Source organism: Mobula birostris, chromosome 14 (genome assembly GCF_030028105.1).
Source record: "Mobula birostris isolate sMobBir1 chromosome 14, sMobBir1.hap1, whole genome shotgun sequence".
NCBI classification, from domain to species: Eukaryota; Metazoa; Chordata; class Chondrichthyes; order Myliobatiformes; family Myliobatidae; genus Mobula; species Mobula birostris.
This window is the reverse complement of record NC_092383.1, coordinates 24,767,961-24,790,798: the sequence shown is the minus strand read 5'-3', so window position 1 is coordinate 24,790,798 and position 22,838 is coordinate 24,767,961. Positions and strand designations below refer to the sequence as shown.

The following is a 22,838-nucleotide window of genomic DNA, read 5'->3' as shown; positions in this document are numbered from 1 at the left end:
CATCAGAGTCTCCAGCCTAATGGTAGAAAATCAGAGCGGATGCTGGATGTTATCTGTGATGTGAACTCCCAGGAACTTGATGTACTTAACTCTCTCTATGTATTCGCAGAGGGCGATGGTGCACCCGCACCCTCCTGAAATCTGCAAGGATTTCCTTAGTCTTCTCCATGATCAGACTTGGGTTGTTGTACTCACACCAGTCCACCAGCCACTCCACTTCCTCTCTGTACTCCAACTCGTTATCACTGTTGATGAGGCCAACCACGGTTGTGCCATCCATAAACTAGGTGACACGGTTTGAGCTGAATCGCGCGACACCATCATGTGTCAGCAGTGGGCTGAGCACACAGCCCTTGGGAGCACCAGTGTTCAGCGTAATGGGACCAGAGACATTGCTGCCCACACAGATTGACTATGGCCTTTCTGTCAAAAAAGTCCAGGATCAAGTTGCAGAGGGAGGTGTTGAGGCCCAGCAAGGGCAGTTCCCCCATCAGTTTCTGGGGTGTGATGGTGTTGAATGCCAAACAGGAGTCTATAACCAGCAGTTTGGCATATGAGACCCCATTTTCTAGGTGGGACAGGACAGAGTGGAAGGCAGAAATTATTGCATCGTCGGTGGATCGATTTGAGCGACAAGCAAACTAGAAAGGGTCCAGTGTAGCCAGAAGTAAGGCCTTAATGTGCTCCATGACCAGATGCTCAAAGCATTTCATCATGTTTGATGTTAATGACACCAGACGATAGTTATTTAGGCAGGTTACTGTTGCCTGCTTTGGCACTGGAATGATGGTTGCTGCCTTGAAAACTGAGGGGACAGCGGACTGTTCCAGAGAGATGATGAATATGTCTGTCTGCACTTCAGTTAGCTGGGCTGCACAGTCTTTCTGACCCTGACCTAGTATGTCATTGGGCCCCGTAGCTTTGCATGGGTTGACTCTGGCCAGGGTCTTTCTCACCTCAGCTTCAGCCAGACGGAGTGTCTGCTCCCCGGGAGGAGGGTTGCCTTCCTCACCAGCATTTTGTTCTGCACATCAAACCAGGCATAAAAGCCATTCAGCCTGTTTGGGAGTGAGGCATCCTGGTCACTGACAAACAGGGTAAACTTGTAGTCTGTAATCCCCTGGATTCCCTGCCATATGCACTTCATTTACCTGATATCACAGAAATGGCTATATATTCTCTAAGAAAGCTCCCGTTTTTCCTTCCTGATGGAGTGGGGAAGCACAGTTCTTGCTTCCCTGAGAGCTGACATATCCCCCGATCTAAAGGCAGCATTACGATCCCTCAGCCTGGCACGGACCTCAGCAGTTGTTGTTGTTTCGTATGGCATTCACACTTCTGATGGAAGTGTGGCCCAGCAGGAGCAGATGCGAGTTTGTCCATTTGGGAGCCTGGGTTGGATCGCTCTTCATCTGGCATCTCATCCACAGCTGTTCCAATATGGCAGGCCCTGAGAGAGTCTGATGAGAGTCCTTGAAGCACACAAGCCTCCACACGACATCAATGTGTTGATCCAGGTCGTAGAGGACCTCTTCAGTCAGCCATGGCTTCTGATTTGCCCTCACCCAGATGTGCTTCGCAATGGTAACATCTTCAGTACACTTCTTTATGTCGCTAGTCACAGAATCCACATATTCCTCAATGTTAACATGGTTGTCATAGGTAGCAGCCTTTCCTAACATTGTCCAGTTCATGTTTTCAAAGCAGTCCTTCAGTGCTGAGATTGCCCCTTCAGGCCAGGTTTTCACCACCTTTAGAACTGATTTGATCCATTTGATCAGGTGTTTGTATGCTGGAATTAGCATTACAGATAAGTAATCTGAGAGTCCAATGTGGGGTCAAGAGAGACTGCTTTATATGCACCTGATAAGTGTACTTTCACCTCTGGTAGCAAAACCAACATGCTGGTGGAATTTAAGCACACTGTTTTTTTAGATTCACATGAGGCAGTTCTTCTCTGAGGCTGTGCTATCTTGTCCTGGACTCTTCCACTACTGGAAGCGTCCTCTCCAGTACACATAACATTCATTAGGTTTTAATGAGATCCCTTTTCACTCTTCAAAACAGGCCCAGAGCCATCCAATGCTCCTCATTCATTAACCCTTTCATTCCCAGGATCATTCTTGTAAACCTCCTCTGGACCCCCTCCAAAGTCAGCACATCATTTCTTAGATGTAGGGACCAAAACTGCTCATAATACTCCAAATCCTTATAACACCTTATAAAGACTCAGGGCACAGAATCCGGAAACCCTTAAGCTTGTATGCAAAGGTGAGGAACCCAGCACTTCCACAATTACAAAATATATCATTGATTGTTAAGGGATTACATAATTTTGTTTATTCTGTGGGCTGGATCACTCAACTTGTCCTCAGCAATCATTCATCTGGGTTTTGGGATGTTTTGTTTAGAAGAATAGACAAGTGCTAGAAATGCTTAACAGATCAGTTAACACTAGTGGATTGAGAAACAAAATTTATGTTTCAAACTGTTGACTGTTCATCAGAACATCTAGAAATGTTTTGATGGAAAACGTTGGTTATGCAGATAGTCATTTTTGTCCAGAGCACTGTTGCCTGGTGATGTGTCAAAGAGCAAATGCAGTCACAGTGAAGTAGGATCCACTGACAGAGTTTTCTGGCCTCTTAAAGCTGCTACATGCCAATGAACTGTTAGTTGTGTACAGTTCTGATTCCCACAGCTCAGTGGAGGCACAGTCATTAGCACAAAACACCTATTATGATAAATTGTGCCTGTTAGAAGCAAGGGAGTGTGGGTGCTGGTGGTCATGGGGGGGGGGGGGGGGGGACAGTCTTCTGTTCCAGAAAAGAAGATCTATTCCAATAAATGCTATGTAGCCTCAACTATACTCACATGATTTTTGTATTCCTTTGGGCGACCGGGTTATTGCTGAAGAATGAGAAACATTCCATTGGAGACGCAATGACACTACAGCACAATTAGCATTTCTCAGCAGCTCATGTCTGGAGGGAGTAAGAGAATTCTGCATATTTAGTTAGTAGTTAATATCCAGGGCTTTGTTGCCTGGTGATGTGTTAAAGAGCAAGTGCAGTCACAGCAGAGCAAGCTCCATAGTCAGATGGTTGGCTGGCATCATAAAACTGCTCCATGCTAATGAGATGTTAATTGTATACAATTCTGATTTCCGCAACTCAGTGCAGACACATTCATTGGCCCAGAGTGCAGACAAACACAATCCTGTTCAGTTCCATCCTTTGCTTTTTGTAAAAAAAAACTTTTAATGGAACTTTTTAATTTTTCATGGGTCATTATATTTAACTGCAATGCATATAAAACACTGGATGAACTCAGATAGTCGGACAGGACCTATGGAGGGAAATAAATACCCAACATTTTTGGCTGAGACTCTTCATCAGGACTGGAACGGAAAGGTGCAGAAGCCAGAATAAGGTGGGGGGGCGGAAGGGGTGGAGTACAAAATAGCAGGTGGCAGGTTCGGCCAGGTGAGAGGGAGCAGGTGGGTGGGACCCTCGCTAACAATGTGCATGGCGGGGGGGTCACAATTGAACCAGATCAGCCACATAAACTTTCTGGCTGTAAGGGAGGGTCAAGGTCTGTGTGAGTGACTCACTTCTTGATTCACCTGAAGCCTGGACACAATCTATAAAGTACAAACTATGAGTGTGATGTAGTACTCTTTTTGTGTTTGGGTGCCTTCTGCTCCAAAGACACAAGAAGCTTGACACCACCTGGGAAAATAAATCAGACATGTTCAACTTCAGTTAGTTATTTTTTTCTCTATTGCCATCGTGCTATGGCCATAACTACAAAATGTAATGTTGCTCCTCCCAAAAGCAACTTCTATCGCCTAGAAAGACAAGTACTGTGAGCACTTGGGACACCAGCAAGTTCCTCTCCAATAACATCATATCCTGCTTTGAGCATATATTATCATTTTTTCTCACTACTAAGATACATTTCTGAAACTCTATCTACCAGCAATGTGGGAATACTTTCACCATACCAATTGCAGATTACTAAGAGGATGGCCTTCTCAAAGTGAACCAACACAATAAATGGCTGTTTGATTCACTGACTTCCTCAGACAGGTTGTTTATTCCTACAGATTCCATCATCTGCAGCCTCTCGTGTCTGCAATAAAGAGCATTATTGGCAGAGATGTATTTATCTAGTGTATAAATAAAACAATACCTTTCCTCGTGTTTTGACTTATTTTCTTTCTTTTCCTCTCTGATCCCATGATCACAACATTGCTTTGTACATTCTGAAAGCCAATACACTACACAACTTGACTGATAACTCAGGACAAATACCAAAAAATCTATTTGTGGAATTAGAACACAGAATAATAGTGCAGAAAGATATTGTTTCAAACATCATAAACACCTCAGAGTACAGAAGTTAAGAAATTCTGTTAACTTTCAAAAATCGTTTGGTATCTTTGGTAGACATTCTTATGCAAACTTGTTGCATTTTGTAAAAGGTTAAATTTGCTTTACAAATGTAATTTCAGAGCCACTAAGAGTTTACGTCAGGATGCCCTGCCTGGATCTGGAATTGGAAGTTCATTTCATTGAAACCTCTGCAGACAGCAACCAAAAACTTTTATCCTTTTGGTCTGAAATGGATTTAAATTCAGGACTTGATTACAAAAGTTTAATGTGCCAATTATTGCACCGCTCAGATTGTCAGGAAGCAATCCATCTGAGAAAACATATGGAAATCTCAAATCATTTTTCAATGTGCATTTTAATCCAACAATTGATCTGTTTTAACAGTTACTAGGGTTGTGGCTGTAACAGACATCCCGCCCTGCAAAAACTCATTTCAAGGAGGTAGCACCATCCATTTGCGGGAGACTCCCAGAACTTCCGGGAGAGGTGGGATGTCTGCAATACAGTAGCTCCTTAGCAGCTAGACAGCTAATTTAAATAATGTTAGCTATGCTAATGAACGAATGACACCTGCTAAACTCACCTCAACATGTCGTTTACAGTTTTAACCCACCATGGGCAATAGAAAAGTCACTGTTGCAAACAGCGCAGCGAGCAACACTGTCATTATTTTTGACCCCTATTAGGCAGGGCTACACTTTAGGGTAGTCTGGGGTGCCATATGTTTTATATTTTCTCTTTTTGGAACACTCTCCCATGGCGTGTGCGCGCTCTCTCTCTCTCTCTCTTGTGGTCGCTCTCACGCTCTCGCTCTCTCTCTCTCTTGCGCTCGCTCTCGCTCTCTCTCACGCTCTCTCTTGCGCTTGCTCTCTCGCTCTCTCTCACGCTCTCTCTTGCTCTCCCTCTCTCACTCTCAGAAAAATTGATTTCTGGGATATTGTATATAATTTGCGGGCATCAGGGAGCCACTATTAATATGCGGGAGACTCCCAGAACTTCCAGGAGAGGTGGGATGTCTGCTGTAAATACACAAAAGTTACCCACAATGCCGAAAATCTGTTCCCCTACTGGAGACTAGCAGAAAGGTCCACACTGTCCAAATCCACCCTTACATTCACAACCAATAACAGTTTTTGTATGTTATAGCCAAGACAGAACTCTGGTCAGTCCTATCCAACTTCTTCACTGCCCCTCTCTGTCTCTCAGCCAATTTACAGACAAAAAAAGTAACTCAGAAATTGAAATAACAAATTCCTAATTTTGCATAATAAAAATAGTTTTACCTAGTTAGTGCAAATCTGATTTTTTTTAAGGTGTACCATTATCCTTGGACGTTCTCAAGGAAAAGTGTGCAGATACATTAAAACTGAGTTTTGGTAGGCAATGCAGCTAAATTACAAAGGCATAAATAGTGGAACCAGAGCTTTAGATCTGGATCTGAGCTGATCTTTGGAGCGTAACTTCGGACCATAGATCAAAACGCTAATGTCTGTAAAAAAAACTCAAAAGGCTATGTACTGACAGCACAGAGCTTAAAAAGTAACATTGTAAAGTACATATCTGAACAGGTAATACATCATTCCCACCCCTTGGCTGACCTTAATATTATTTATTGCAAAGGTAAGATGATCGTGTTATTGGATGTCACCACACCCAAAACCAAATAGGTGGACCTCTGCTGACTAAATACCAAAGTGTAAAATCAATTAAGGGAAAAATGATAAAGTGCAAATAAATATGCTCAAATTTTATTTCATATTCACATAAAGATATTTGAATCATTCAGATAACATAACCTGCGAAGAAATATTTTTGAAAACCTTAGTAACACACATAAAAGTTGCTGGTGAATGCAGCAGGCCAGGCAGCATCTCTAGGAAGAGGTGCAGTCGACGTTTCAGGCCGAGACCCTTCGTCAGGACTAACTGAAGGAAGGGTGAGTAAGGGATTTGAAAGTTGGAGGGGGAGGGGGAGATCCAAAATGATAGGAGAAGGCAGGAGGGGGAGGGATGGAGCCAAGAGCTGGACTGGTGATAGGCAAAAGGGATACGAGAGGATCATGGGACAGGAGGTCCGGGAAGAAAGACAAGGGGGAGATCCTGCTTTCTCTGGCAGACAGAGTGTAGGTGTTCAGCAAAGCGGTCTCCCAGTCTGCGTCAGGTACCCGCCAGAGAAAGCAGGATCTCCCAGTGGCCATACATTTTAATTCCACATCCCATTCCCATTCTGACATGTCTATCCACAGCCTCCTCTACTGTAAAGATGAAGCCACACTCAGGTTGGAGGAATAACACCTTATATTCCGTCTGGGTAGCCTCCAACCTGATGGCATTAACATCGACTTCTCTAACTTCCGCTAATGCCCCACCTCCCCCTCGTACCCCATCCGTTATTTATTTTTATACACACATTCTTTCTCTCACTCTCCTTTTTCTCCCTCTGTCCCTCTGAATATACCCCTTGCCCATCCTCTGGGTCCCCCCCCCCTTGTCTTTCTTCCCGGACCTCCTGTCCCATGATCCTCTCGTATCCCCTTTTGCCTATCACCTGTCCAGCTCTTGGCTCTATCCCTCCCCCTCCTGTCTTCTCCTATCATCTTGGATCTCCTCCTCCCCCTCCAACTTTCAAATCCCTTACTCACTCTTCCTTCAGTTAGTCCTGACGAAGGGTCTCGGCCTGAAACGTCAACTGCACCTCTTCCAAGAGATGCTGCCTGGCCTGCTGCATTCACCAGCAACTTTTATGTGTGTTGCTTGAATTTCCAGCATCTGCAGAATTCCTGTTGTTTTCATCCAACAAGGCTGTTTGGTAGCCATCTGTAGTGGTCATTCTATTATCAACAGTATTATTTTATTGACTTTTAGTAATTGTTATTTTTAGGTATCCTCACTGGTGCTAAAATCATAAATTCTTTATTATTTTAATTAAATTCCAGACAATGAAAATGAGTTGTAATTGCCAAGCTATGATTGGTAATGCATTAATGTTCTTTAACCAACTCACTTGAAACACAATTGTGGCCACTCCAATCAAGGTTTAAAGGTCCACTCTATGAAGTGTTCATTGCATTGGAAAGTTATTAAGACATCTGTCGACCTAATTGCCATTCTTCATTCAACATGGCTGCTACTTTAACTGTAGTTTAACCTCTTTCTCCTTACACCTTCTCTTCAAATTATGTCCTTTACTTGGCTCAACATTATTTCATTCTGATCAATGTCTCTTTGTTAACAGAATGCTTCTACCACTGCATCATAGTCTTTCAATCACTTTCAGACAGCAAGTGCATGAGCAGGTCTCCTCCTCTCAAAATTGTAAAACATTCCCCTTCTTCAGAAAAAATGGTTTCCCCTCTGCTGTAGCCAATGGATCAGTCACACATACTTCCTCAATTTCTCCCTTGTCTGTTTTCTCCCTCCTCCCTGGAAAGAATAAAGATAGAGTTTGCATTTCTTACATTTCACCCCACTAGCTTCCAATACAGCATATCATTCTTCTCTCAGTTTAAACAGGATTGCACCACCAGCCACATCTTCCCCTCCCCCTCCTCTATCTCACTTTCTGTTTTCCACAGGGACCATTCTCTCCATTCCTCCCTGATCAACTCCCCTTCCAAACCCAAGCATTTACCTCCACAATCACAAGAGCTGCATCTCTTATCCCCATAGTCCCACTGCCGCTGTGAGGCCAGATACAAACAAGCACAACATCACATTCACCACTCACCATGTCCCTTTTCCACTCCTCACTGTCACCAGTCCAATCTCTCTCCTTTTTTAAAAAAACCCTTTTACATCACAACCTGTATTCATCCAGTTCCACCTAACTCACAGCATGTCTCACCCCACAACGTTATACTAGTCATCTTCCCTCCACACTCTCAGCCCTGATGCAGGTTTTCAATCCAAATCCACAGATGCTTCTTGAACTGTGGAGCTCTTCCAGCGGATTATTTTTCATTCAAGATTCTTTCATACCTCCTAGCTCCAAGTACGAATCTGTGATGTTACCCCAAACAAATGAAGCTTAAAAGAAATGCAAGGAAGCCGGAGCAGCGTACATGAAGAAACTTTTTAAAGTAATTGCTATTACCTAAAACACTTCCTGCCCTGTTAATAACTTCCTAATGGATTACAAAGGGCACATACTGGGTCCATGGTTTACTTTACCCGTATTCCGCCTGCATGCCCAGACAACCGAGGATAGGTGGAAGCATTGCTGTTGACACGTAGACACCGCCACCCATGCACCCTAACCCCAGCAGCCATTGGCCACTTCTCCCAAACCCGGCCGGTGATTGGCCGCAGATTCTGTCGGTCAGGCGCCGGGGCGGGTGATGGTAGCGGTGGCGAGCACAATGAGCGCTGGATTGGGTGCGCGGCCGCTGGAGTGAGTGGAGGGGCTCTGGAGGGAGAGGGCGGGTGGAGCCGGTGATTAGACCCATCCCGAGGGGTTATCTCCCCGGTAAGTGGCTCGCTGAACGGTTTGGGGCCGAGTCGAGAAGGAACACTCGGATCGAGCGGTGGCCCGAACGCCGGGCTGGCTGCCTGGATGGAGGCTTTGAATTCGGTGAGTCGCCGAGGCAACCTGTGCTTAATAGGGTTGGGGGGGGTGCGGGGGAAAGGGTACCCAGACGCCGGTAGCTTCCTGGCTTGCGGACAGCACCCAGTTCGTTTGTTTTTCCGCATTCTTTTATAATGTAAATGTAACTTTTGTTCTACGTGTTATTGCCTGAATCTACATGCCTACGTGCTGCAAGTTTTTCATTGTATCTCTACCTCTCCATACTTGTCAGTTTGACAATAAACTCGATTGGAAGGCTAACGGCGACCTTATTCAACTGAACCCCTATTCATGAGTAGAATGGTTCTGCATAAATATTTCCTGATCACAGTCAAGGTAGCATAACCTTGTCCCCACTCTGCAGTTTACGTCCATCCATTGGAATGTTGCTGTGCAATTTAACACTCTTTATGGCCACCCTTAAAGCTTACTCCTTTAATCAAACTTTTAGCACACTGGATAAATTTTCCTTTGAGTTAAGATTAATTCCTTTTGTCCACGCTGCAGTAAAAGGTCATGTTTGTGGCCAACTCAATGAATTCAGTGGTCCCTTGTTCTCCCCGGGACGGGCTGCTGGTTACTGTTGTCCACTCAGCAGAAAGCGTAAAAAGACATGACCACTGGAATTGTCTTTGAGACAGGGGTGGCCGAGGGCAGGTTTATTTGAGTCTTATAAAACTAACAAGTTTAGATAGCTGACCAGCTGCTTAAAAGATGGTTAAAGCAAAAAATTAGTCCTGACGAAGGGTCTCGGCCTGAAACGTCGACTGTACCTCTTCCTAGAGATGCTGCCTGGCCTGCTGCGTTCACCAGCAACTTTGATGTGTGTTGCTTGAATTTCCAGCATCTGCAGTATTCCTGTTGTTTGCGTAAAGCAAAAAATTACCCACTTTTAAGTACCTAAGCGCACAGATGTATTTTGGCAATTTACAAAACTATGGATCGGGAGCTGGAAAGTACCACCAAGTTAACTGTTTCAGTCCGCATAAAACAAAGTGAGAAATAGCCAACGTGTGCTTTAATTTTGAGACTGGCAATGATGCTACTTCGATTCCTTCAGCCTCATCTGAGACTTGTAATAAGTACAGCATAGTATCAAAATTAAGCTCACGAAAGCATGCAATTGGCTAGGAGAGCAGAATGTTTCTAGCCTTTGTATGATTATAAAATTCTACTTTTAGTCTGTGGGCCTGTTGAGTAGCACTGATTTTATTTGCTTTTCATTATAGATGTGATATTAGTGGAAAAATAAAGCTTGCATTTATGGTACAGTACCTGTCACAAGCTCTATGCCCTGGGATTCCTACTAGCTAATAGTCTTAATATGCCAAATAATTAATTAGTCAAATCAATGTCTACTGATCTTTCTAAATAATCAATTCATTAGTCAGTGATCTGCATGATGGAATTGATGGCTTTGTGACCAGGTTTGTGGGCGATCAAAGATAGATGGGAGGCACATAGTGTTGAGGAAGTAGGGAGGCTGTGGAAGGATTTGGACAGATTAGGATCATGGCTGATTTACATTCAACCCCATTCTCCTGCCATCTCCCTGTAATCTTTGACACCTTTACTAATCAAGAACCTTAAATATACCAAATGAATTAGGCTCCACAGCTGTCTATGGCAATAAGTCGCACAGATTCTCTACCCTCTAGCTAAAGAAATACTTTCTCACCTTATTCTGAAGGGATATCCTTCTATTCTGCGACTGTGCTGTCTCGTCTATGTCCACTCTATCCAGGCCTTTCAGTGTTTGGTAGATTTTGATGGGATCCTCTTTTCCACATTCCTCTAAGCTCCAGCAAGTACAGGCCCAGAGCCATCAAGTGCACGGTAAGGTAGCGTAGCCAGCTCTAAGTTTGAGGTTTGATTCCTGCTGTCCTCTGTAAGGAGTTTGTACGTTCTCCCCTTAAGCTTGTGTCTCCTCCGGGTGCTCTGGTTACCTCTCACATTCCACATTAGGATTAGTAAGTTATAGACATTCTGTGTTGGCACCAGAAGCATGGTAACACTTTTGAGCTGCTAAGCACAATCCTTGCTGATTTATTTGACAATGTATTTTCCTGTATGCATTAATGTACAGTACATGTGAGAAATAAAGCTAATCTTTATTTCTTTATAATGCTCCTCTTTCATTCCTGGGGTCATTTTTTATAAACTTACTCTGGACCCTTTCCAATGTCAGCACATTCTTCCTCAGATGTGGGGCCCAAAACTGCTCACAGTTCTCCAGATGTGGTCTGACCAATGCGTTATAAAGTCTAAGCATTACATAGATGCTTTTATATTTTAGTCCTCTTGAAATTATTTATTCATCTGCCATTTCCTGGTAACCCATTACTGCTTCTCCAGTATCGTATTCCAATGGTCCAGTACACTTTTGCTTTTATGTTACTTGTTATTTATCTGACTTTGTATTGTTGGTTAGCTTACCTTTACATTTCATCTTTCCTCTATCTATATTTCTTTTCTGTTGCTGTAAGATGTTGGAAATATTAATGGGAACCAAGCAAGGAGCAGGGTGGTACAAGAATGTACAAGTTGGTATTTGAAGTGAAGCTGTCCAGTAAATGCTTAAGTAGAAAAAATATGGGCAAATTGCAAATTCTGTTCTGGAAGCAGTGTTATTTCCTAACATCTGTACTTGGTTACACTGTATCTTGAAACAATAACTAGGTACAGAATATTAGGTTGTTCGTTCTAATTGCCTATCCCTGTAGCTTTGAAAACAAATTTCCATTTGTCCATAGAATTAAGGCAGAAGCAGTATGCTTGCTTATGCATTTTTTTCCAGCACCGCTGCACTTGTTACACAGATTAGTGCTGGTCAGGTCTGATGAATGAATTTAAGTATGGTTTATTGATTATAGAATGTTAAGTTAAGTGGTTTAGCCTTTCCTTAGCTTCAGTGTTGCGGAGGGAAAGTGGAAAACATAAGTGCAATTTAATATGGTCAATATTTTCAGAAGTTTTGTTTAATTCAATTTAAATTCCATGTAGATGTTATTATACTAACACTTGAATACTGTTTTACAACTGATGTAAGGAAGATTGGTTTGCAGTTGCTTATTAGGATTGTATTCAAAAGCTTTCAGTGAATAATACATGTTTTCAAAGTTTTAACTCGTAACACTTTCCAGTTTGTAACCATGTAAATGCAAAATTTGAATTGCACCTTGCATTCGGATACTTTGACACTCATTTAGAATTTAATAGTACGTAATGAGTAAATCTGGTCCAAAATCTGCCATAATTACGTAATGTATTGCAAGGTAATCAGTTTGATAAAAGTTTTCATTTGTACCTGTTGAGTGTGAAATGTTCTGGCATGAAGTCAATTTAAAACCTCACTGGAATCACTGACCTTTTAGTATTTTTGTAACTACAAAACCAGGTTATCCATAACCATTTGAAGATGTTTAGCTGTCAGTTTACTCATGGCATAAGACTTGTTATCAGGAGTCAAAAATAATGGAAAAGCAGTAAGTTATCGGTATAATTTCCATGACTCTGTATGGTTCCAGAAGTTGAAATAGCAGAAGCAGTAACAAGTTCTTCAGTTCAGATGAAGGGTCTCAACTCAGAACATCAGCTGTTTATTTATCTATACTGATTTCCTTCCGGCAGGTTGTTATTTTATTCCGGATTCCAGCATCTGCAGTCTGTTGCATTTTCAGCAACAGATTAATATAGCACAATAATGAAATATCAGTATTATCAGCTCTGAAATAATAGATGGTTAATTTGAAATAATTCTACATGTCATTGGCTGTGTTATATGTGCTGGATAACTCTAAATTACTAAAAGTCACTGAATAATGAGAAATAATGTGTAAAGTTCAAAATGACAACTGAAATTTGATATCTGAAACACTCCCTTTAAACCAGTGGTCCCCAACCACCAGGCCGCGAACCGGTACTGGGCCGCAAAGCAGGTGCTACCAGGCCGCAAGGAAACGATACGAGTCAGCTGCAGCTTTCCTCATTCCCTGTCACGCACTGTTGAACTTCAACACGGTTGCCAACTGTCCCGTATTTGCCGGGACATCCCGTATATTGGGCTAAATTGGTTTGTCCCATACGGGACCGCACTTGTCCGGTATTTTGCCCGCATTCTTATGAGGTAGAGCATTCTTATGAAACCTTTTGTGCCAAAATGGCGTAAAGCAAAGAAGCAATTACCATTAATTTATATGGGAAAAATTTTTGAGTGTTCCCAGACCCAAAGAATAACCTACCAAATCATACCAAATAACACATAAAACCTAAAATAACACTAACATATAGTAAAAGCAGGAATGATATAATAAATACACAGCCTATATAAAGTAGATATAATGTATGTACAGTGTAATCGGGAAGATTAAGCCAAAACTGATTTGTGGGGGAAAAATCGGCACGTACGCACATGCGCACACAAGTGCCTGCGCAAGGCTTCATGGTCATGGTAGTCTTTCTCAGGGTAATCACAAGTGTCCCGTCAACACACACAAAAAATGCTGGTGAATGCAGCAGGCCAGGCAGCATCTATAGGAAGGGATACAGTCGACGTTTCGGGCCGGGACCCTTCGTCAATTTTTTGATTGCTGCTTTTGTCCTTATTTGGGAGTGAGAAAGTTGGCAATCCTAACTGTAAAAGACACGTTGAGGTGAGTTTAACCCTACTTGAAAATGCCCCTTCCCCCGGCTGGCCGGTCCGCATGAATATTGTCAATATTAAGCTAGTCCACGGTGCAAAAAAGGTTGGGGACCCCTGCTTTAAATTGTCACAAAGTTTGTGCATTAAAGGTATATGGAAATACTTTGTTCAGTCTTTTAAATATGGCCTGACTGCCATTCATTTCAGTTGGGGTTCCCTACCTTTTTATGCCATGGGCCAATCCCATTAAGTAAGGGATCCATGGAACTCCTGATTTAGATCATAGCCCCAGTTCTAGTTACCAACCTGTGATCCATGTTTCTTGATACCTTTCTCTGAATTTATAAAGGTATACAATATGCTTCATTTTATTGATGCCCACCTTCTATCCATGGTCTCCTTGTGGTTTTGTGCAGAGGAACACAGTGGCAGTTTAATAATTCCAAAAATATTTGAATAGGTGAACATGAAAGTTCTGAAAGGAACCGCGGGTAATAACAAATAAGTCTTGGCTGCTGTCTCATTTGAGCTCGCAGATTGTAGATTATTTTGAGTGTTGGCATAAATATCTCAAGGATATGTTATGATTTAAAAACAAAACATTCATATATTGAAAATTTGAAATAAACATAGAAGATGCAACATGTATCAGGAGAGATAGTATTTATGAAGAGAGAAACAGTTAATGTTTCAAGTCAAAGATTTATCTGATGAAAGATTAATTAATTTATTTCAAGGTACAGCCTGGAATAGACCCTTCTGGCCCTTCGAGCCACACTGCCAGCTACCTGCCAATTTAACCATAACCTAATCGCAGGACAATCTACAATGACCAATTCACCTTAAAGCCAGTACATCTTTGGACTGTGAGAGGAAACCCTCAAGTTCCATGGGGAGGACGTAAAAATGCAAGACCTTTGACCCAACGTTGAGTATCACTTGTGAGAGAGAATTCACCCACTATGCTTCCTAACTTCACTTCCGCCCTTAATTTTTAGGCTACATCTTAGTCCCACTCACTCAAATGGTTGAGTTGTTTGTCTGGTCAATGGATCAGTTCTCTTTAATATCTTGGAAGTATCACTCGAATACTGCTGATCCTCGTATTTTTTAAACCAATATTTTGTAATTGAACCTCTTGTAGTCTAGGTTTCATTTTTCAGGCAGTCGGAACCATTTTTGATACTTCTGTATGAATAACTAGACCTTTTTGTTTATTTGCTTTTCCTAGTTCTCCAGTTTCTTTATGAGGCCACCATTCTATTTTGATCTTTTTTTAATGTACATGCCCATTACATTTGTGATCTCTGCTGCTTCAAACTTTTTCACCATTTAGCAAATACTGTTAAGCAGTTTAGATCTAAACTTCCCATTGAAATTACATTGCCTCAGTTCTACGTGTTGAACAATCTTTGTAATATAATTTTCATGATAGAAACATCAAATTACAGTATCAATGCTCTCACCTTGGTGGAGAAAATGCTTTGGAGGGACTAACATCCTACTGTGAGGAAAACCAGCTCCACGCAAACCCATCAAAGACGCAAGTTTGTGCATTCCACCTCAGGAACCGTGGAGCCGAACGACAGCTTAAAGTAACCTGGTGTGGAGCAACAATGATGCATTGCGAGCACCCGATCTACTTAGGAGCCACCCTTGACAGCTGCCTCACTTTCAAGAGCCACAACAATAAGACAAAGGCAAAAGTGAGCGCACGAAACAACATCCTGAATAAGCTCACTAACACAAAATGGGGAGCAAGCTCAAAAACATTGCGAACCAGTGCACTTGCTGTTTGCTATTCCACTGCCGAATACGCCTGCCCTGCATGGGAAAGATCTACTCATGCTAAGGAGATGGATGCTGTTCTAAATGCAAGCCGCCGACTTATTTCAGGTTGTTTAAAACCAACAAACACCAACAGCCTATAGATCCTGGTGGGTATCGCTCCCCCTGATATAAGAAGGACAGTAGCCAGCAAGAAAGAAAGATGAGGGGCACCCGCTACATGGTCATACACCTACACCTAGCCACCTAAAGTCAAGGAAGAGTTTCATGAACAGTGTTGTTCCATTACAATCAACCCCATCTGAAGCCCGCATCGCTTTGTGGAAAGACCGGTTCACCAGTCTCTTTCTTTCTTTTTCAATCTTTTTATTAATTTCAAAATGTAGAAACAAAACATAGCAATAATACAAATAATATGAGATGTATTGTTACATTTAAAAAAAGAGTAATTGCAAAACCAAATAGTGGAAATTACCAAAACTCCCATACATGTAAAACTGATCACAGATAATATAAAGCAAAAAAAAAAGGAAAAAGACAAAAAAAGAAAAAAAACCCATCCCAAAAGAAAAAAAAACTAAACTAAACTAAACTAAAAGACTTGGGCAAAACTAACAACTTAAAAATGGAAAAGAAGAAAACCTCAGCGTCGACGCCTCCACTCCCCTCCAACAACAGTACAGAGAAATAAAACCAGTTTGGAAATGATCAAATTACATCAAATGAAAATGCTGAATAAATGGCCTCCAAATTTTTTCAAACTTAATAGAAGGGTCATAAACTGCACTTCTAATTTTCTCCAAATTCAGACACACCATAGTTTGTGAAAACCAATGAAATACTGTAGGAGGGTTGATCTCTTTCCAATTCAACAAGATGGACCTTCTAGCTATTAAAGTAAGAAATGCAATCATCCTTCGTGATGAAGAGGTTAAATTATTTGAGTCTATCATTGGTAATCCAAAGATAGCAGTAATTGGATGAGGTTGTAAGTCTAGATTTAGGACCGTTGAAATAATATCAAAAATATCTTTCCAATATTTCTCCAACAAGGGACATGACCAAAACATGTGAGTTAAGCAATCTCAGACTGGCATCTGTCACATATTGGATTAATAGAAGAGTAATAACGAGATAGTTTATCTTTGGACATATGAGCCCTGTGAACTACTTTAAACTGTATCAACCTATGCTTAGCACATACAGAGGATGAATTCACCAACTGAAGAATTTTTTCCCATTTTTCAGTCGGTATATTAATCTCAAGTTCTCTTTCCCAGTCAGCTTTAATTTTATTAGAGGCATCAGGACATAAATTCATAATTATATTATATACAATTGCTATTACACCTTTCTGAGAAAGATTTAAGTCTAAGATTTTTTCCAAAGTGTCCATTGGATATGGGTGTGGAAAATTAGGAGAAACAGTAATTAAAAAGTTTCTAATCTGTAAATATCTAAAAAAGTGAGATCTGGGTAAGTTATATTTATTAGAAAGTTGATCAAAAGACATAAAACAGTTATCCAAAAATAAATCGCGAAAAGATATTATACCTTTGGTTTTCCAATCAAAGTAAGCTTGATCCATCATGGAAGGTTGAAAAAGAAAATTTGATATAATGGGACTTGCTAGAATGAATTGATTAAACGCAAAAAATCTTCGGAATTGAAACCATATACGTAAAGTATGTTTAACTATTGGGTTATTCATTTGTTTATATGATTTAAAAGAAGTAAAAGGAAGTAAAGTTCCTAAAACCGAACCCAAGGAAAACCCTTGTAATGAATTAGATTCAAGATTTACCCAATGAGGGTTTAAAGATGCGTCCAAATCTTGTAGCCAAAATTTTAAATATCGAATATTAATTGCCCAATAATAGAATCTAAAATTTGGGAGGGCAAGTCCCCCCTCCTTCTTGGATTTCTGTAAATATCTTTTACCTAACCTAGGATTTTTATTCTGCCAAATATATGAGGAAATTTTTGAATCCACGTTATCAAAAAAAAATTTTGGGATAAAAATTGGAACCGATTGAAATATATACAAAAATTTAGGCAAAATGATCATCTTAATAGCGTTAATCCGACCAATCAAAGACAAAGAGATTGGGGACCATTTGGTAAATAAAAGTTTAATCTGATCAATTAAAGGTAAAAAATTAGCTTTAAATAAATCTTTATATTTTTTGGTAATTGTTATCCCTAAGTATATAAATGAATCAGTAACCAATTTAAATGGTAAACGTCCATAAATAGGTACATGCTTATTTAAAGGGAATAATTCACTCTTACTAAGATTCAATTTGTAACCAGAAAAGTTACTAAATTGAGCTAACAGATCTAAGATAGCAGGAATTGACTTCTCCGGGTTAGAGATATATAACAACAAATCATCTGCATATAATGATAGTTTATGTATTTCATTTCCACGGGTAATACCAACAATATTTGGCGAGTCACAGATAGCAATTGCTAAAGGTTCAAGAGCAATATTAAATAGTAAAGGACTAAGAGGGCAACCTTGCCTAGTACCACGAAAAAGACGAAAAAAAGGAGATCTATAATTATTTATACAGACCGAGGCTACCGGGGAGTAATATAACAATTTAATCCAAGATATAAATGTCAAATTAAAATTAAATTTCTCAAGAACATTAAATAAATAAGGCCATTCAACTCTGTCAAAGGCTTTCTCAGCATCTAATGAGATAATACATTCCGGGGTAGTAAATGAGGGGGTATAAACAATATTCATTAACCTCCTAATATTAAAAGATGAATAGCGATTTTTGATGAATCCGGTTTGATCCATGGAAATAATTTGAGGTAACACCTTCTCCAGTCTAGTAGCTAGAATTTTTGAAAAAATTTTTGAATCTACATTCAGAAGAGAAATCGGTCTATAGGACGCACAATCTGTAGGATCTTTATTCTTTTTAAGAATTAAGGAAATAGAGGCTTCATAAAACGATTGTGGTAATTTACCTAAACTAATTGCTTCCTTAAATATTCTAGACAACTTAGAAGAAAGAATGGAGGAAAAAAATTTTTTAAATTCCACTGTAAACCCATCGGGACCGGGTGCTTTACCGGAATTTAAAGATGAGATTGCAGTTATTATTTCTTCCTCTGAAATGGAAGTTTCTAATGATAGGCAATCTTCGGAAGATAGTTTCGGAAAGCTCAATTTACTTAAAAAATCATGCATGAAATTAGAATCATGAGGAAAATCAGAATGATATAAAGAGGTATAAAATTCTTGAAAGGTTTGGTTTGTCCCAACATGATCAACTGTGAAAGTATCATCCTGTTTGCGGATCTTAGTAATTTGACGTTTAACCGAATCAAATTTCAATTGGTTAGCCAGTAATTTACCCGATTTATCACTATGAATATAAAAATCACTTCTAGTTCTCATTAATTGATTTTCGATCAAGGATGTTAATAATAAGCTATGTTCCAATTGGAGTTCAACTCTGTGTTTGTACAGCTCCTTGCTAGGAGAAATAGCATATTTTTTATCAACTTCTTCAATTTTATCAACCAGTAGAAGTATTTCATTGTTAATACGTCTTTTCAAACCGGCCGAATAGGAAATAATCTGACCACGGATATAAGCTTTAAAGGCGTCCCAAACAGTTCCGTTGGAAACTTCATCCGTAGTATTAGTTGAAAAGAAGAAATCAATCTGCTCCTTTATAAATTTGACAAAGTCCTGATCTTGAAGCAAAATAGGGTTAAATCGCCATTGTCTGGTAGTACAAAAGGTATCCATTAACTTGATGGAAAGTTTCAATGGAGCATGATCTGAAATAGCAATAATGTCATAATTACAATCAACTACATATGGAATCAAACGAGAGTCAATCAGGAAATAATCAATTCGAGAAAAAGAACGGTGAACATGTGAAAAAAAGGAGAATTCCTTATCATTTGGATGTAGAAATCTCCAAATTTCTGAAATCCCAGCATCCAACATAAAAGAGTTGATAATAGTAGCCGACTTATTCGGTAAAGCCGGACTACTTGTGGATCTATCCAACATGGGATTCAAACATAAATTAAAATCACCGCCCATTATCAACATATACTCGTTTAAATTAGGAAGGGAAGTAAGTAAGTGTTTAAAGAATTCAGGATAATCCACATTCGGAGCGTAAACATTAACCATAGCGACCTTTTTATTAAAAAGTACCCCCGTAATTAACAGAAATCTGCCATTAGGATCTGAAATGATGTCTTGATGAATGAATGTAATTGAGGGATCAATAAAAATTGAAACGCCTTTAATTTTGGCTTGAGCATTTGAATGGTATTGTTGTTTTTTCCAAAACTTAAAGAAGCGTTGACTGTCCTCTTTCCTTACATGAGTCTCTTGAGCAAAGATAATATGAGCATTCAGTCTTTGGAATATTTTGAAAATCTTTTTCCGTTTTATTGGATGGTTTAAACCATTTGTATTCCAAGAGACAAAATTAATAGAATGAGCCATAACTAAAAATTAACCCTTTGGTGAGTAAAGGGTTAACCATAATGTGAGCTCATGAAATCGGAAGAGGAATACATGATTAGAGAGGAACCGGAAACCTCGACACTGGGGACATCTTTGTAGTTCTGAATCAGCCCAATAGAAAAAATTAAAAAAAGAAAAAGACCACCCCCTCCCCCAACCCCAAATAGAAACTCGAACTGAGCCAGAGAAGGCTGAAAAAAGCGCTAACTAATACTAACTTTAACCCCGTTTCTGCAGGGGGCAACTACAAAAATATATGTTAGATAAGTGACCGCCCAAAGACTAATATGTGAAAAATAAACAGTATTGTAAATTAGTCTCCATAGTAAAAATTACTAAAATATATAAAATAAAAGAAACCAGTATCAGTGCATATAATTAGTTAATTATAAACGAGTAAATAAAAAAACGCTTCCAAAATAAGAAAAATGGATTATGGGAAGAAGAAGCATAAGAACATGGCGTCCCGAAAAAAAAATAAAAATTATAAAAAAAGAAAGACAAGTCGCCATTTTAATTATGCGAAAATCAAAAATAGGAAGCATATAACTACAAATGACCGTCGAATCGGATCATTAGTAATAACAAAAAAGGATAGATTAAAACAAAAGGTTAACTAAGGGAAAGTGATGTTATTCACAGAAGATAAATATTCTATATAAGTTATAGAATAATCACTATAGTAAAGAACAAAGAACAAAAATCTTAAACTTATAAAAAACCTTCATCGCATAGTAGTAGAAGGTTTATTTTGAAGGAAAACACCAGAGAGAAAAAAAATTGGTGCTGGAAGCACCCAACACAAATTAAGAGAGGGTATCTGTATCAGATGGGAAATTATCATCCAAAAAGCTCCGAGCGGCAATTGTAGAGTGGAAAACACGACGATTTCCATCGGGAAGAGAGATTCTGAGTCGTGCAGGATACAGTAGTGCCGGTTTGAGATTTTTTTGATAGCATTCCGACATTAAAGGTTTAAAAGTCAGTCGTTCCTTCATCACTTCAGGACTGTAGTCTTGAACTATTCTGAAGGAATGCTGGTGATACTTGATCATCCCTTGTCGACGAGCGATCTGGAGAAGTTGTTCTTTAACATTAACATAATGGAAACGAAGAATAACTGGTCTGTGTTTGGAAACAGCCACTGCCGACTTTACCCACGGTATACGATGGGCGCGATCGAGTAATGGAGGATCGTTGGGAAAAACTGAACCGAACGAATCCTTTAAAAGCTTAGCAAAGAATATTACAGGATCTCCAACCTCAACATCCTCGGGTAGGCCAATTAAACGTAAATTTTGTCTTCTCGATCGATTCTCAAGATCAATAACTTTGGATTTAAGTTGTTGGAGCTGTTTAGTAGTCGAAGCTAGATTCTTCCCTAAGATCTCAACTTTTGTATCCGTCTTCTAAGATTTAGTATCCAGCTCAGAAATTTTTGCATCGTGTTTTTGAACATCAGCATTCAGGAATTTCAAAGATTCCGTGATTGATTTTAAGTCTTCATTAAGGCTTTGACGATGTTGTTCAAATTGAGCAGTTAAACTTTCCGATAATTTTATCCGATGCTGCTCAAACATTTCCTCCAAACACTTCACCATAACTTCGTAAGTTAATTCCGTTGGTTTAGAGTCACCTTTCTTCTTTCCTCCGTTCCCATCAGCGTCTTTCCCATCTTTGGTTTTAGATCTCGTACTCATTTCTTTAAGCTCAAAAGTTGCGATTGACAAAAGGAAGTCAATTAATCGATAATTCAGAGAGATAAAGTAAGTCTTCTGGTGTACTTAAAGTTGATTAGATCAAGGAGATCATAGGTTAAAAAGGATAATGGGAATGGAGCGAAGCCAGAGAGACGACCTCACTCCATGAGCGCTCCCTGCAGAATCCTCTCACCAGTCTCAAACAACCCCCAACGATGGAAATTCCACCAGATGAAAGTCTTCCCCCAGGAGCTAACTGCAACTGGGCAACCTGGAAGTGCCTTAACAGACTCAGGACTGGTGTAGGTCGCTCAAAGGTGTCACTAAGCAAATGGGGATATACATCCACCCCGACAACTTGTGAATGTGGAACTGAGCCACAAATTATGCAACATCTCCTGCAATGCCCATTGCTAGAGGAAACCTGTACTGTTGCAGATCTTGCCGAATTTAACAACAAGGCACAAAAATGTGTCCAGTTCTGGCTGGGCCATGTATAGACTGTCCGTGGACATGATAAGAAGAAGACCTTGGTGTTAGAAAATTCTGGCTTTGAGTTCATTGCAAAAACTTGAGGGTACAAGTTTATGCTGGCAACTCTGTGCAATACTGCTGGAGATGATAAACTACTGTGCTCTCTACAAATAATTAATGAGACTATCTCAAAACAAAAGGAGGCTCGTTACCCCAGTATTCTGATCAATAGTTGACCTTGACTCAACACTACCACAGCAGAATTGACCTGAAATACTAACTGTGAGCATTTTCTAATTTCAGTGTTTTAACAAGTACTGCATGTAATTACTGAAATACAGATTATTTGGATATTGGCACATAACATTGTGTAATCTTGCTGTGTGTAAATTGGCGATGACTTTTCCCACAAATTGTGGCTACACTTGAAAGTAAATTGAGTGCAGCGCACTGCAGCAGTCTGAAAGTTGCCATTATAAATGCAAGTATTTTTTAACTTCCTGCAGTGCTACCTATTTGTGTAGGATTGACATTCTTCAGTATAAGTGGCAAGTTATTTTCTGTATGATCAATATCTACATTTCCAACATTAATCCTTTTGTAGAAATAGGTTTTTCTTTAAGGAAAAAAAAAACTTGAAAATCCAGTGTTGCCATAAAGCACACACTAACTACACTCTAGCCGTTGTAAATGCTAGAATTTGCAGGTAGTTTCTGTTTATCAAGAAATAGCCTATGACTTTTCTTTCAGGAAATCAGAAG

General features: G+C 39.9%; 1 protein-coding gene across 2 annotated transcripts in view; it reads left to right on the top strand.

The window, feature by feature from the left end:
• Window positions 1–8,710: 8,710 nt before the first annotated feature.
• The window catches only part of lysmd4 (LysM, putative peptidoglycan-binding, domain containing 4), a 46,854-nt gene continuing 32,726 nt past the window's right edge, over window positions 8,711–22,838 (top strand). The window contains exon 1 of one of the 2 annotated variants that reach the window (XM_072278265.1): window positions 8,711–8,966. The gene's annotated coding sequence lies outside the window, so the exon portion shown is untranslated. The remainder of the gene's footprint in view (window positions 8,967–22,838) is intronic. The other variant, XM_072278264.1, reaches the window with a different exon arrangement.